Source organism: Herpailurus yagouaroundi, unplaced genomic scaffold (assembly GCF_014898765.1).
Source record: "Herpailurus yagouaroundi ecotype Mexico unplaced genomic scaffold, PumYag 77, whole genome shotgun sequence".
Lineage (NCBI taxonomy): Eukaryota > Metazoa > Chordata > Mammalia > Carnivora > Felidae > Herpailurus > Herpailurus yagouaroundi.
The window spans coordinates 80,383,895-80,398,476 of NW_024412388.1; the positions used below are offsets into that span (position 1 = coordinate 80,383,895).

General features: G+C 47.1%; 1 long non-coding RNA gene across 1 annotated transcript; it reads right to left on the reverse strand.

Annotated features, from left to right (window-relative positions):
* Window positions 1-9,400: 9,400 nt before the first annotated feature.
* LOC121018621 (uncharacterized) lies at window positions 9,401-14,582 on the reverse strand. Its single transcript, XR_005785250.1, has 3 exons — window positions 14,498-14,582; window positions 10,593-10,716; window positions 9,401-9,776 (listed from the first exon to the last, which is right to left on the reverse strand). It is a non-coding gene; the product is annotated as an uncharacterized LOC121018621 (long non-coding RNA).

Sequence of the window (14,582 nt, forward strand, 5' to 3'; positions counted from 1 at the left end):
CACCCAGGTGCCCCAAGAAACTGTGGTTATTAAACAACATGGTAAAATGACCTTGGAACACAGACCCTTAAAATTCTGTGATTAAATTATCAAACGAATTAAGCACTTAAACTGTGCTTGGTACATGGCAAGTGGTACATTTTTGTTAGATATGAGGTATTATCAATGTATGTTAGATTTTTTTGTACATGTCCATGTTGTACGACTGCTAACCAATTTATACCTGTCTGCTATGACTAAGCCACTTGCAAAGGAGCAGTCTCTAACTCAACCTGGAGGCAGGAATCAAGGAAGGCTTTTGGGAATGTGCGTGCTTGATCAGGGTGGTGATTGACCAAGAATTGGCTGGGAGAACAAGGCGGGGAGGGCCAGGGACAGTATGGGCAAAGGTACTGAGTCACTAGAGAACAAAGAGGGTTCAGATCATCACAATGCTTTGATATGGCTCCAGAAAGACACTTGGGTGTTGTTGATAAAGATAAGACCAAAGGAGCAGGCAGGGACCAGCTCATGAAGTGCCTTTGATGTCCTGCTACATAGTTTGAGCAGGGGGAGTCATCTGTAACAGACATCTGTGGCCACCTACCCATCAACCAGTCACCACTCACCCTTTTCTCCTTAACTAACAGAACCCCTTTCTGTGGTCACAATCCCTACTCCCTGCATGGTCCTGTGCTTCTCAGAGACAACCATGGAAATGCCATTCCCTTGCCAGTGATTTAGGAGACCCACAAGTCCTGAGGGCAAGTCTGCTGGGGGCCCTGGGAAGGCTTTCCTCCCTGTCGTACACAGAGACAAAGACTTTCCTCCCAGATACACAGGGACAAAGTGCCTCTTCTGCTGCTGGGTGTGGAGGTGCCTGCATGCAGCAGGCATTGTGCATACCTGAAGGGATCCAGCCTGGGAATGGCGCAGCAGAAGGGAAGCACTGGGGCTCCCAGACCTGGAACCACTGAATTCGTCTATGGGGAGCCCCTTCCTCAGGTTTCTTGTTGGGTGAGATGATGGGTGTCTTTTGGCCACGCCGGTTTAGTCAGGGCTTTCTAGCTCTTAGAAGTCACGTGATGACATTAGCATTTAATAAGGCTTCCTCTAGGAGTACAGAAAGGTGAGTGAGGGGAAGACACCAGCAGAAGGAATCCCAGTTAGAAGGCAGCCGTGTCTCCTTCTGGAAGGGTCCACTCTCAGAAGCCTGTCTTTCTTTTTCACCCCTGAAAGGATTGTTGACTATCTTGGAAATAGTGAAAAGAAAAGAATGCAAAAAAGTATTACAAAACCAAGTAGTGACCCACAAAAGGACCAACTATGTTTCTGCTCTGTTCTGTCGCCACCAGAGTTAAGAAGACCTGGTTCTAGTCAGCCTCCATCTGGCTGGGAAGTGAAGAACCAAAGAGTTTGCTTAACATACCTACAGGACCCACTTATTGTTCACCTATCTATCATCTCTGACTAGAACATAATCTAGAATGTAAACTAGAATCCAAGAGATAGAGACTTTGTCTTGTTTGCTGTCTTAGTAGACAGTCAACAAATATTTGTCGAATGACCAAATGAACCCCGGGCCATCATGCCAGGCATGGCCCACGCGGCCTGGCCAACTGCACCCCCTGCCTCCTATGTACTCCGTGCCTCCAGTGCCCCTGCACTAGCCCCGGGAACTGTCCCCACCAGTATGCTTAGGACTCCCAAAGAATAAAATAGTATAGGCAGAAATAACTTCTTTCCACATTTTCTCTCAGAATTCCCAGTGCTGCTACCCCGGTCTCTGTGAGGTGAGGTTTGGCAGGAGCCTGCGTTTTTCCTCAGCTGGCCAGGAGGCGGAGGCTGACTCCCTCAGCTAAGGGGAGGGCAGAGCATTCCGATGGAGAGGGCTGGATGGGGCTAGACTCCACCATGGAGGCTAAGTGGGGGGTTATACCCTCCAGACCTCTGATGACAACTCTCCCTGTCAGGAGAATCACTTACCAGGAACCAGCCACTCTTCTCTCTCCTGATGGCCTCCCTCGCTCTTGCTTAGATGCACCATCCTTCACCCCTTTGTTCTTCTGCCTCCTCCTGGCAAGGGTCCTCTTCCTCTCTTGGCGGCCCTCTTTCCCTCCTACTCTGCTTCCTGGCTTTATTCCTCTCAGCTTTCCCATCACACTAACCTCTTTGTCTTCTCTCATTGCTCAAATGACTTCTTTATTTTTACACCCCCCCCCACCCCCCGCCCATCTGTAAGCCCATAGCTGCCTGCCGGGGTCTTTCCTCCTCTTCATTTCTTCAGTCTCATCAAAAAAGCCACCTAATCTGGATTTAAAGTTTCCTACTGGGCAGGTGGTTCTGGGTGCCCAGGTGGTCTGAGGCAGACTCTGTGCGAGAGGCAGCTTTTCAAGGCTTGGCTGTGAGCCACACACACCTGAGTTTTGTTCCCAGCCATACCCTCCCTCACCTCCTCACAAGTACTGACGGAGACCTCTCAGTGGGGTTTAGTCAGCTCTGGGACGGATTCCCCGGGCAACGTATAAGTGGATGGCATTGTTTCAACACCCAAGGTCAAGTCAGGGAGCCAGTACACAAAACTCCACTCCATAATACAAGATAAAATATTTGAGTGCTAAATGTGTGTCCCCAAGCCAACCTTAGGGCTACAGTCTCACTTCCAGGGCCATCACTGCTGGGCCTCCACCTAAGCTGGCAGCTCACCACAGGCGGCCTGACCTCCGGGACTCATCTTGCCCCACCACACTGCTTTGCTTTCAGGAGCTAAGTAGCAGCCTCTGTGGGCAGATTCTCCTTCCTACCTGCAGGAAGGTAAGGCATTTTGCAGATTTAAGCTCCTCCCTGGTAGAGAAAAGCAACCAAGGCAAAAGTTAAGGTCTCTTCAGAGAGAGAACCAGAGGTCATCCAGCAGGAGGCAGTAATATTTCTTTTGTGGAAAGCAAACAAGGCCATGCTCCCTGCCTTTCTGCATTCTCTGCCTGCCCCTTCTGGTGGAGATTCAGGATGGCCCTTTTCTCTATCCTCAGCTCAGCCTCCCTCCTTCCCCAGGGCCAAAGCTTTGGAATCAGCAGCCACTGGCTGGGCACTTCCACGTGAAGCAGAGCAGAGGCATTTAGAGGGCATGCAACATGAGTGAAGCTTGTTTGGCCCTCCTTACCCCATTTCTGTTCTGGGCAACTCATTCTACTTGGCCCCTCTAAATCTGTGCCTACTTTGGGTTTCAGCCAGAGCATGTTTCTGCCCTTGTTTGCCCCCATGGCAGCCTTTCTTGGTGTCCCAGACCACAGTTCCAGCCCAGTGGAACCATTGCTGGGTTTTGGAGGGATTCATTTTTCAAAGAGAAAAGCTTTCAAAGAGAAAGAGGAATCTCTAACTTTTAACTCATAGAAGGAGCTCAGTAAACATGCGCTGAATTTGGTGGAGAATGGAAGGAAGGAAGGAAGGAAGGAAGGAAGGAAGGAAGGAGAGGAGGGAAGGAAGGTAGGAAGGAAAGAGGGAGGGAGGGAGGAAGGGGAGAAGGAAAGAAGTTCCGGAAGGGAGGGAGGGAGGGAGGGGAGGAGGAAGGAGGGAAGGAAAGCAGGGAAGGAAGGGAGGGAAGGTGGGGAGGGAGGGAAGGTGGGGAGGAGGAAGAAGTCTGCTATCTCGAGTGCCCTGCCATGGGAAGAACCTCAGAGCCAGAGCTTCTGAAAGCTCCAAAGCTGGGTGTCTGGGGTGGGGGGAGGCAGCGGAGAGACAGAGCAGAAGGAACCATCTCCTGCAAGAAGGCAGGCCAAGGGCTGGGCACTCTGTCTGCCCCAGAGCTCCTCTGCCTAGGTCCTGAGGACCCCAGGGGCCACACCCCTTGTCTACACTCCTGCTCTCTCTTCTATCTGAGCTGCTCCTTCCTCTCCTATTCATGCTTCCCATTCCTACTCCTTCAAGACTGGCTACAAATGTCCTGTGAGACTTCCCACTATCCCTTCCCTGTCCCAGTGGCCGGGACTCTTCCTCCTGGGCTGGCCATCAGCCTTGCTCACATTCTCGGAGTAGTGCCTGACCGAACATATTTGTTTCTATGTCTCTCCCCTTCACAGCTTTGCTTATCCATGTACACATCCATGCCTCGTTCATCCCAGAATCGGCCCCTCAGTGACGGAGAGAGACCCGGCTCCCCAGGGCTGCCAGGTAGCTCCCCCGCCAGCGCCAGCGAGGTAGGAGCAGACTTAATGAGGAGTTACGAGATGGTGACTGTTTTGAAAAGGAGGGCCAGGGTGCTGTGGGAGAATGTAAGAAGGGGGTGTGTTCAGTCTGGGGCTGGGGCAGGGCAGTCAGGGATGGTCTCCCTGACCATTTAAGCTGAAACATGCAGAATGAGGGGGTCCAGAGAGAGGAAGGGGTGTGTGTGCATGTGTGTGTGTGTGTGTGAGACAACAACAGAGAGAGAGAGAGAGAGAGAGAGAGAGAGACGGGGGTGGGGTCCCAGTTCACACTGAGCATGTGCATGTGCAAAATCTCGCCAGGGAAGGAGACAGTGCTCCAGGCGGGAGGAACCCAAGCACAGCCACGCAGCCAGGAGGGAAATAGGCTGGAGAGTTAGGTAGGAAAAGATCAGGGCACACTGGGAAAGCCATGTTCACTGCCAGCTCCGGAAAGGGAGGGCCTTATTTGTTTTTGTATTCTTGGGGCCCTGCAGAGTAACAGGTGCTCAAGAAGCATTTATCGAAAAAAAAAACCAAAGAAATGAAAACACTTTAACTAGGGAAACAGCATTTAAACAGGATACGGAGATATGACAAGTGAAACAAAACCTCTCTCAAGGCCAGCTGTGCCACGATGAGAGCCATTTTGACCTTTAACTAGGAGACCAGGAAGTACCCCATCCTTCTGACTGACGCAAAGACAGGTTTGTAATGAGCACATGTGGCATGATTTGAGTTGGTCAGATGTAGCAAGATATGTGTGCCAGCTAACCAAAGCAGGCCTATCTGGAGCCAGTGGGGAGGATCTAAGTGACATCTGCCAGGCGGGGACTTCGCGCGGCAGGGAAGTCTGGCAGACGGAGACCCAGCCAGGGGCTGTCTGGATGCCACCCATCAGAGAGGGGCTTTCTCTGCTGCACCCTGCAGTCTTGCAGCTCCAAAGATTTGAAGCATTTTAGAGTGAGGGAGGAGTCTAGGGGCCATCTGGTCGGCCCCTCATTTTACAGAGGAAGACACTGAAGCCAGAGAGGTTGAGTGACTTACCTCCACCCTGGCTCTCAGGCCTCCTGGTTCTACATCTGGGCCCCTTAGAAGCACATCTAATAGGAAGAAAGGAGGGGGAGAGGAGAGCAGAAGAGGAGGGCTGGAGGGATGAAAGGAGAGAAGGAGGAGACTATGCCGGGGCCATCTGGTTGGAACTAAAAGGGCAAGCAGGGGAGGGGTAGACTAGGAAACATTGCTTGTAACATGCTCCTATCCCTATTTAGGCAACATGGTGAAAGGCAGTAAGAGAGAACCCAATATTTGTCTCTCAGAGGAAGGCTTATCTCTGGGAGGAGAGTGCCCACCTCATAGATCCTGGGTGCCACTGGCTGCAGATGGGACCATACATCCTCCTTCTTAAGGCTATTCCATCCTTAACCAGTAGGTAGGAGCTGGGATCTGGGACCCACCAGTCAAGTTTGTCTGAGTCCTCACACTTGCATTATCTCCCATACCTCTCATCTCCTTCCTTCTAGTAGAACTGAGTTTTAGCTGGCGCATGGCTGTCTGGAATAAAGACTACATTTCCCAACTCCTCGTAACTGAGTTGCCTCTGTGACTAAGTTCTGATCAACGGTATGTGAGCAAGGGATCAGGTGCGGCCTCAGAAAGTCAGCAGTGGTTCTCTATCTGGAGAGATGGTGCCCTCAGGGGACATTTGGCAATGTCTGGGGACATTTTTGTTTGTCACACCTGGGAAGGAGGAAGTCAACACTGGCATCTAGTGCGTAGAGACCAAGGATGCTGCTTAACATCCTACAATGCACAGGAGAGCCCCTACAGTAATGAATTATCTGACCCCAAATGCCAGTGGCACCAAGACTGAGAAATCCTATCTCAAAAGGAGACAGCATGCTCATCTCACTCCTTCCTCTACTACTGACTGGAATGTAGACATGAAGCCTGGAGTCTGAACTGCCATCTTTGATCATGAGGTAGAAGCCACATGTTGAGGATGATGAAGCAGGAAGAGAAAAGGAGTCTGGATCCCTGATGATCCCCAAACTGCCATATCAGCTAAGGACAACTCTCTTCCAGATTTCTCTACCTACAAGTTAATAAAGTTCTAGTTCACTTAAGCCTCTGTTGCTTTGGTTTCCTGTCATTTACAGCTGAAGTTAATTAATATACTTTCCCCTCTTGCTCCTTTTTCATTCCTATCAACGATGGGAGCCTCTGTTCACCTAGCCCTTGTTCCTGGTCTCTCCTCCCTTTGTATTCCTTTGTTGCCCCCAGATTTACCTGACAGCTATATTCATTCATTCTCAGTTTGATTTACTTTGAATTCTGACATCTGCTCCAAGATCCATCTTGTTGCAGCTCTGAGACTATCAGGTTCTGCTCCTTCCAGATTCCCAGTCAATCAGGCTCTAATCAGTCCTATGAATCAGCCATAACATTTAGATTCTAAACATTTCTTTGTAACCCACTTTGCAACATGGAGCCACATTCTCCCAGACTAGGCACTATCTGTAATGACCAGCATACAATGGGTGCCAGTTCAGCTGAGTGGAAGCTTGACCAAAGGAATAGACCCCGACCCTTACTCCATACAGGCACTACCAACTGGGTATCAGCCTGGTCATATTGTACCTGAAGAATTCATCCATCCATCCATCTATCCATCCATGCATCCATTTATTCAACACCTGCATGAGTCATGTTCAAGGCTCTCGCATGGAATCTGTTATGACAATCCCCTGGAGGTGTTTCTATTTATCATTATTATTTACCCACAGGCTTAAAAATGACATACCCTTGGCTACCAAGTAGGATCACCCAGAAAAACAGAGGGGAATAGCTACACCTCTCTTTATCCCTTTGTGGCTCCCCTTTGCTAGCATTGAAGAACTTGGTATTCATTAGCCCTTTCCTTTCTGGGAATTTAAAGTCTGCTACTGAAGAGCTGAGAAAAAAGTCATGGTGACCCCACCACTATAAAAATGAATTCAGTTTTACAGTCACAGAGTCAGGGATCCAAAAGTAAATCATTTGTATTCAAGAGCAAATATTCCAGAACAAGGAGGAAAATTCAGCCAGCATACTTGCTATTGCTTGAGATTGTCCATCTGACATCTTGAGAATATAATAAAATGCATAGAACAAATTATTTCAAGGGGAAAGTGGGCAAGGACCAAAGAAAAGTAAAACAAGGAACATCCCTGTGCACCTCTGGAGCCTTCAGATGAACTGGGATAAATTATGAATCTAGTCCCAAATTTCTGAGTCATGACTGTAAATCTGATGTGAGGGTGGAAACTTCCAGCTCAGCCAAAATAATTTAGTGTGAGAAGAACAAAGGTAAATCATTTTAACTGTCTTCCTTTTCAGAGTATTTGATGGTTGAAGTAGAAGAGCAAGAATATGGCTGTCATATTAAAAAGGGGCAAGAAGTAATGTTCTGGATGCTATGGAAGCCAACTTCTGTGATGGACGCCAATATTCCCACCTCCAGGTATTCACACCACTGTGTAGTCTCCTCCCACATTGTATTAGAGTTGGTCCATGCGACCAGTAGAATACAGTGGAAGTGATGGTATGTGATCTCTGAGGCTAGGTCATAAAAAAATATGTGGCTTACACCTTTCTCTCTCTCACTCTTAGATTATTCACTCTGGGGGATGTAGCCCCGTGGAGGGGTCTGTGGCAAAGAACTGAGGCCTCCTGCCAACTGCCACAGGAGTGCGTCATCTTGGAAGCAGATTCTCTAGCCCCAGTCAAACCTTCAGGTAACTACAACCCCAAACAACCTCATGAGAGACCCTGAGTGTAAACCATTTGGCATATGCTCCCTGACCCATAGAAATTGTGAGGTAATAACTTTTTATTGTTTTAAACTGCTAAGGTCTAGGGTAATACATTGTTGGTGGTGGTGGTTTTTTTTTTTTTTTTAATTTTAGAGAGAGAGCCTGAGAGGAGGAGAGGGGCAGAGAGAATCTCAAGCAGGCTCCATGCTTAGCATGGAGCATGACATGGGGCTTGTTCCCATGACCCTGATATCATGACCTGAACCAAAACCAAGAGTCAGACACTCAACTGACTGAGCTACCCAGGAGCCCCAATAGACAATTATTATATCCTTTAATGTCATGTCAATGTGTTAGAAGTTCAGTTAATTCCCATGACAATCTTGTGAAATAGAAATTATTTTCTCCATCTTTGAAGTGTGAAAATTCAGAGAGGTAATTTCCTAGGGTTATATAACTGCCTCCAAAGCCCACTAAGCCACACTGCCTCACTTAGCCAAGCCTCTCAGGCTTTCTCCCTCCTCCCACCGACTTGCAGAGATGAGCCAGGCTGTCCTACAGACAGGGTTTAATCATGGTATTATATGATCATAGGGTGGAGGTGGATGAAGATTTGAAAAGTACCTCTGCCTACAAAAATGTTATTCTTTCACACTTGGTGGAGACAAGGTGAAGCAAATGGCATTCTAAAGCAATGACAAATAAATGAAATAACTAAAAAATGGACAATATGGGGTGCCTGGGCAGGTCAGTCAATTGAGCATCCAGCTCTTGATTTTGGCTCAGGTCACGATCCCAGGGTCATGGGATAGATCCTCGAGTTAGGATCTGTGCTGAGCATGGAGCCTTCTTGAGATTCTCTCTCCCCCACTCTGCCCCTCTCCTGCTCGGGTGCTCTCTCTCTCTCAAAATAAATAAGTAATTAAGTAAATAAATAAGTAAGTAAGTAAATAAATAAATAAATAAATAAATAAATAAATAAATAAATAATGTTTCTAATTAGAATCAGTACTCTGATGCCAAATAACAAGACTCCCATTGAGACAAAGGGTTGTTGGGGTCACTTGGGGGTCTATGACAGACATGCCATGGGGAAAGAGCCGAGACCCTAAAAGCTTGGACACCTCTGCCTGGAAGATTTCCTTCTCACTCATAAGCCTTGTCCCTCAGTCTGACTCAGGAGAAAGGCAGCCTGGAATGATTCTTCTGCCAATCCTGGAATGGACTCAACCCAGGTTCTGTTGGACGTCATTAACAACATACCTTTCCTTCCCCAATTCCCCACACAGTGGGAAGTAAAAGGGCATAATTTCCTCTGAGCTGATGTTTCGGGCCAATAAGTCAGATTGGTCCTGAGCTTTCTGATGTAGTTTTGAGATCTCCTTGAGAATTTAAATTAATGCTGATAACAGAAGCCCAAGTGGACTAATGAGAGTCTGAATACCTAAATCCCAAACCCAGTGCTTTTCAAACGTTAATGCAAATGAATCACCTGGCGGATCTTATTAAAATGCAGATTATGGTTTCACCCACCCCAGCTCATCCTCTCCTTGCCCCACAAACTACCCCCACACATACCCCAAGCCACATATTGCATCCTGTGAGCCTTCTTTGCCCCCTTGGAAAAACACCACACTCCACCTGCCCTGAAGAAAAAAAAAATGCAGATTCTGATTCAGCAGGTCTGGGGAAGGTCTGAGACCTTGCATTTCTGTCCATCTTACAGGCTCTGCTGATGCTCCTGGGCCATGGTCATCACTGTAGTAGGAATGGGCAGAAAGCATTTGTTCTCATACTTGGCTGCATATGAAAATCACCTGAGGAGCTGAAAACAAAACAAAACAAAACAAAACAAAACAAAACAAAACACAACTAGTGCAGAGCCCCACATTTAGCCATGCTCAATGCGTAAAAGAACAAATGTGCTATCTGCAGGCGCAAAGCCTGACCAAACCCAGACTAGGGTCAGGCTTGGCCTTTGTCCAGCCATCTCGACAGCAGATGGTGACTGCCACCTGCAGGATGGTCCTACATCCTTCCTGAGCTCTGCTATGCTTAGAAACCTGCTCAGCAACCCAGCCAACCCAGCCACAAGGTCCAGAGCTGGCGCTGCCTTCCTCAGAACATGAAGACCTGCTTCTACCCCACTTTCCCTTTGTGAATAGACCCCCCTCCCCCGAACACCAGCCTACTGGTCTGAGATTTTCAACCAGCTCTTCCCAAGCCCTTCCCTTTGAGGGCTCGATCATGTTCCATTTATCCTCAGCTGTGATTCTCGTCCTCTTGAGAATGGGCTGATGGCACAGAACCACGGAACTGACCCACACTTGACTTTGTCACTGGCACCCTGAACCCCAGTGACCTATTCTACCAGCACCAAGGCCAAATTAGCTTCAACCAAGGCCAAGTTAGCTCGACCCTTTTTCACACCATGCATTGGACTGCTCAGCCTCTACCATTTTCCCAGACTGTCTGGTCTTCTTTGTCACATCCCCCAGGCTGTATGCTAATCCCTGCCAGTATCCCTGAGCACAAATTGGCCGTAGGTTAGAGAATGTTTTCATATGTGGCCTTCCTCCCTAATTCCCTCTCTCTGGATGAAATCTCTCTCCCCTGAAGTCCCGTTCCACCTGTACCTCACCTGGAGACCTCTTGAGCCAGCATCACAGTTGGTTGTGTGTATCTGTGTTCATTTCGATTAGGCTTATAAACCAGGCACGTGTCTTTTTTCTTTAGATCTCATGTAGACCCTCAATCATCACTTGCTGAAGAGATGAAGAAGCATAGGAAAACACCAAGTATGCATTTAATGAAATGTAATGGTCTCTTTGACCCTTGCCCCACACCCCCATTCAGCCTGCATGCCACCTCCTAAATCATTTTCTAAAGCCCAGTCATTCTAAAGCACACACCAAAAGAACCTAGTAGCTCCCCATTGCCTGTTGCATTACATCCACATTCCTCATCCTGAACCAGGCCTGCCCAGGCTGCTTTGTCACACTTGGCCTCAATCCTACCTGTCCAACCTAATCTCCCAACACATTTAACTCCTCACCCCCCACGGTACTTCTGTAAGGGCCTATTCGTCCCTCTTTTCTGTCCTAATGTCTGTATTTCTTCATCTTAGAAAATTTTATTTTCTTTTCCTTATTTCCATTTTGCCACCTATGTAGTTTGGTTATTGGTCTAGCTAATACTTCCATGCTAAGATTTTTTAGGATGAAAAGGGCCATCATTTAAATGTTGAGGGATTTTGTCTGGCAAAAAGTTTTCATTTTGGAAAACCATGCAGTTGCACAAGTAGAAATAAGAATCCACTCAAGGTTCTTTGAGACAGAACTGAGGAAATCATGAAGCTGAAGGTAAATGTTTCCGGCTTTCAGACTGAGAAGCTGGGTGTTCTGTTTGGTAACAGACATGATGTCTACAGTCCAGTGGGAGCTGGGTCGTGGGTTGTGACAAATTTAGCTGATGCTGTATCTGAACTCTGGTTTGTTCCTTTAGGATGTGGCTTTTTTTTTTTCTTAATTGAGAGTTTCTTGCTAATAATAACAGCAAACACTTGTTACACACTTACCATGTGCCAGGCCTGAGATAAACCCTTGCAAGGATCAATTTCTGCAATCCTCAAAACAACTTTGGGATTTTTTCAGATGAGAAAAGAAAGGCTCTGGGAAGTTGAGGATTATGTCTTTCAAATCAGAGTCAGAGCCAGGATGTGAACACCAGGAGTGTGACTTTACAGTCTGTGCTCCAAACCTCAGCATCTTTACATTTTAAAAAAATCTCGGGGCGCCTGGGTGGCGCAGTCGGTTGGGCGTCCGACTTCAGCCAGGTCACGATCTCGTGGTCCATGGGTTCGAGCCCCGCGTCGGGCTCTGGGCTGATGGCTCAGAGCCTGGAGCCTGTTTCCGATTCTGTGTCTCCCTCTCTCTCTGCCCCTCGCCCGTTCATGCTCTGTCTCTCTCTGTCCCAAAAATAAATAAACGTTGAAAAAAAAAATAAAAAAAAAATCTCATCCTTCTAAAACTTCTAATTGGGGTATGCTTATAATTAATATAGTAGTACATATTTATTACTTGGGAGTGCAAACTCAAAAACCTTACATTGGCAGGGGTGCCCATCACACTTTGCCATTTGTTTTCATATGCTGTACTGCATTATTTGCATATTGCTTCATTTTCATTGGTCACATTTCTCCCAAGGAATTGGAAGTCTCCTTGGATTGTGTCTTAAACTTCCACTCTGTCTCCCACAGTAGACCCAGGTATATCCTCCCTAAACACTCCGTGAACTGAGTTAAATCCATACTCCAATGACCTTCTCCCTCTGAAGCAAAGCAAAGCTAGTGAAAATACACAACACTATAGATTTCTAGGCCTTCTGGGGGAGGCTGGAGCTACTAGTAAGCACTGCAAATAGAATAACATAGTAACTTAAAAATAATTCTGCTGTACAAACATGAAAAGTGTTATTGCAGTCTCCCAGGGATGTATAATGGATTTGAACTTTAAAACACCAAAATGAAGTTTTATTTAATTTAGGGCTTTGCTGTTCAGGAAACTAGAATTGGACGTGATCAGCCTGAGTGGAGGTGGTTACAGTTCGTGCTTTGGCTCCCTCTGTCGGCAGGAAGGAAGAGGTAATTTTTTTTTTTTTTTACTTGGAGTAATTCTTGGCTCGGGTTTTATAATGGCTGCTGTTTACTGTATGTACTGTCTGAAAAAATTCATCTTTTAAAGTTAGGAAAGGCTTAAGACCTTAAAACCTACTGAATCTTTCTTCTCAGATGGAAACTAAATACACATTTTCATTCCCTTTACGTGCTAACATTACTATCTCTGAAGCTAGATTCACTATAAAGCGCTTATTAATTGTCATAGAACACACACAGAGCTTGTTCCACTGTGGCTTTCCCAGTCTTCTAACTGTAGGGGGTAAAAAGTACAACCTCGATTGCTAGCAGAGTTTGTTACAAGCCTCATTTTCCCACACTGTCTGCTAACCCTGTATCTTGGGAGTGTTTTCCATGACGGGAGAAGGAGCTTTGATCTTAACTAGTAAAAGGAATCAAATATCCAAAATTCTTTGTTTGACTCATCAAGTGGAATAAGGAACACACACATCATCCTCTAGCACGCTGTCTCTTTCCCAATGTCCCCTACGCAGAACTTTTATATATGAGTCTGAATTGTTACTTATGTCAGTGACTCATCATTTGAGAGTTGGCACCAACACCTCCAGACAAAATTCCTCTGCAAAGTGTTTCCACAGGGGCACTGAACACCTGTCTCTTCCTCTGTTCCTCCATGTTCAACTCCAAGAACCAGTGAAGACAGATGCCACAAGTGCCTGGTACATTGCAGAGTTCAGTAAAGATTTATGTAAATATGATTTAAAGTCATATTCTATTTTACAGGCTAATTTTGCACATGTAAGAATTCCTCGATGCTTGCAAAGACATATTTTATTTCATTAATCTTTATTAAAGAGGGCATAACAATGTTATACATAAAATGCTTGTTGTCAAGGAATGTTGCTTATATTATGGTGGAATGAAACAGGCCTGACAGCAATCAGGGTCCTGCCACTTACTGTTTGGAGAGACAGGCAACCATGGGCCCTCAGAATCCTTGCACACTAAGGATCCTTGCACTAAGATGCAAAAGCCTGCTCACCTGGGCCATTTCTCAGGGTTGTGCTTACAGTGAGCAAACTTGAGGGTGTCTCCCCATAGGACAAAGAGCAGTCTTGCTTACTGCTTGCTATAAAATGGTGGGTTCCCCAAGTTTAGCATTTCTCTCCTGTAATGAAATCCATTTTGTGTGCAAGCATCCATCTGGGCCCATCTGCTTCATTCCTGTGAGAATTGGGGTTCGGAACCCAACACAAACATGTTGACACTGCGGCTACTGCTTTTGCTGTAACAGTCTTTCATTTATGACCCAGTACTCTCGTGTGCTCTGTCAGCATCCATGAAGCTGTGACAAGCTAATGTGTTAGCCTGCAAGGAGGGCAAAATCTCAGATTCTTCACAGTTCTTCATGCTTACTAGCTGGGTGTCCCTACACAATTAATTTAACCTCTCTTAGTTGCAGTGTCCCTTCTTTCTGAAGGGGACAATAGTAGCTGCCTCATAGCACCGTTGAGGAGTTAAATAAGAATGGAAAGATCCCTACCAGACTACATTCTTCCTGGGAGCTCCCTTTCCCTCTTTAGAACATTGAGAGACTACTCTGCTTTGATGCCTGATGATGCTAGGCAGGGACGAATGGCGTGAGGCATGGCGTGAGCTGTGGCTGCTGGTGGTTTGGTGCAATGGTGGGCCGAGGACCGACCTGAAGAGCGCGCACAGCGGCAGAGCCGAAATTTCTACGTGGGCGGGGCGCGGAAAGCCGAAAACTGATTGAAGAGGGAGGCCCTGGGGTTTTGTCTGCAGCGGTTGCATAGCAACCACGCCGTATTTACTTAGACTATTTCAAGTGGCTTAGGGGTCGCGCTGTTGGGGACTACTGGGGCACTGAGGCCCCCTCCCCCATCACCCACCTGATTCGTGGCGACCACGCCATTCCGAGGAGCCACTGGCTTGGCCGCCTCCCGCCGGGAACCCCGCGGCAGCGCTCGGGCGCGC